This window comes from Cibotium barometz, chromosome 29 (genome assembly GCF_041138505.1).
Source record: "Cibotium barometz isolate CiBa-2024 chromosome 29, ASM4113850v1, whole genome shotgun sequence".
Lineage (NCBI taxonomy): Eukaryota > Viridiplantae > Streptophyta > Polypodiopsida > Cyatheales > Cibotiaceae > Cibotium > Cibotium barometz.
Genome location: NC_141074.1, coordinates 17,429,224 through 17,431,723, shown reverse-complemented (window position 1 = coordinate 17,431,723; position 2,500 = coordinate 17,429,224).

Sequence of the window (2,500 nt, the reverse complement as noted above, 5' to 3'; positions counted from 1 at the left end):
TCAAAATAAACAATATTATTAAAAGCATAGAAAACTTAAAAGATATAGAGGAGAAATTAATATCTCCGACAATAGGATTCGCAGAAATACGAGAGTAGGACAAGATAAACAATACGGCATTTCATGAGACTACTATAAATGTATGCCTGAATATACATACAAAATTACAAGAATTCTTCCCTAGATTTTACAACTTTTCTTCTACTTTGATGATAGGAATAAAAAGAAATTGGAATTTAAGAATATGTACATCATAGGACATATAAGGTCTCTAATGGTAATGATGGCATTAAATGTGTTGTTTGAAAGAACACTCTATACAAAGAGATAGAACATATTAACAACACATTTACATAAGATAATGAAGTTATGGAAGAAGACTTTAATTTTTCAATATGAAAAAACTATCAATGATTTCAATTCCACTAATGCATTATATCACAAAATCTAACTACATTAGAACAAGTTGTTAGTTATGAATCATAATACAAAATCGTTGCACCTTGTGGAGGAAATAAACCCTTGAGCTTTATATATATATATATATATACATACATATATATATACATACATATATATATATATACATATATATATATATATACATATGTATATATATATATATATATACATATGTATATATATATACATACATTGTATGTATGTATGTATGTATATATATAAATATACATATGTATACATACATACATACATACATACATACATACAATGTATGTATGTATGTATATATATATATATATATGTATGTACATACATACATATGTATGTACATACATACATACATACATACATATATATATATATATATATATATACATACATACATACATACATACATACATACATTGTATGTATGTATGTATGTATGTATGTATGTATGTATGTATGTATGTATATATATATGTATGTATGTATGTATGTATGTATGTATGTATGTATATATATATATATATATATATATATATATATATATATATATATATATATATATGTATATATGTATGTATGTATGTATGTACATACATACATACATATGTATGTATGTATATATGTATGCATGTATGTACATACATACATACATACATACATACATGTATCTATGTATCTATGTATCTATGTATGTGTGTGTGTGTGTGTGTGTGTGTGTGTGTGTGTGTGTGTGTGTGTGTGTGTATAGTAATGACTATATATACATACATAGTGATGAAAATGACTTCAAAATTGTGCATACATGGTAATGAAAATGACTCCAAAATGTGCATACATGGTAATGATTAGTATGCATACATAATAATGACTAATATACATCTTTTTTGGTCATCATAAATTCAAAATTACAAGAATTCTTCCCTAGATTTTACAACTTTTCTTCTACTTTGATGATAGGCATAAAAAGAAATTGGAATTTAAGAATATGTACATCATAGGACATATAAGGTCTCTGATGGTAATGATGGCATTAAATGTGTTGTTTCAAAGAACACTCTATAGAGAGAGATAGAACATACTAACAACACATTTACATAAGATAATGAAGTTATGGAAGAAGACTTTAATTTTTCAATATGAAAAAACTATCAATGATTTCAATTCCACTAATGCATTATATCACAAAATCTAACAACATTAGAACAAGTTGTTAGTTATGAATCATAATACAAAATCATTGCACCTTGTGGAGGAAATAAACCCTTGAGCTTTATATATATATATATATATAAATATACATACACATACATACATATATGTACACATATATATATATATATATATACACACATACACATACATACATACATACATACATACATTCATACATGTATGCATGTATATATATATATATATATATATGTATGTATGTATGTATGTATGTATGTATGTATAGATACATACATACCTACATGTATATATGTATGTATCTATGTATCTATGTACATGTATGTATGTATGTATGTGTATATATATATATATATGTACATACATACATACATACATACATACATACATACATACATGTATCTATGTATGTATGTATGTATGTATGTATGTATGTATGTATATATATAGTAATGACTATATATACATACATAGTGATGAAAATGACTTCAAAATTGTGCATACATGGTAATGAAAATGAGTCCAAAATGTGCATACATGGTAATGATTTGTATGCATACATAGTAATAACTAATATACATCTTTTTTGGTCTCATCATAAGCTAGTATACCTATTGAAATATACCCATGAGAGAAACTAGTGACATTAAAAGGCCCCTAGAATATCTCAATGCTCCGCAATGACAATATTGCACTCAAAGAATCTTTGTACTCAAAGTGTCTCCGTACTCATTCAATCAAATAATAATATTTTTGTAAGCTTCACCTCTTGGTAGAATATTCATAAATGGAAGTTTTAATTATTATTTTTACTATGAGCTCTGTCTAGTCCATAATTATTCAAGCTGAAATTCAAATCATT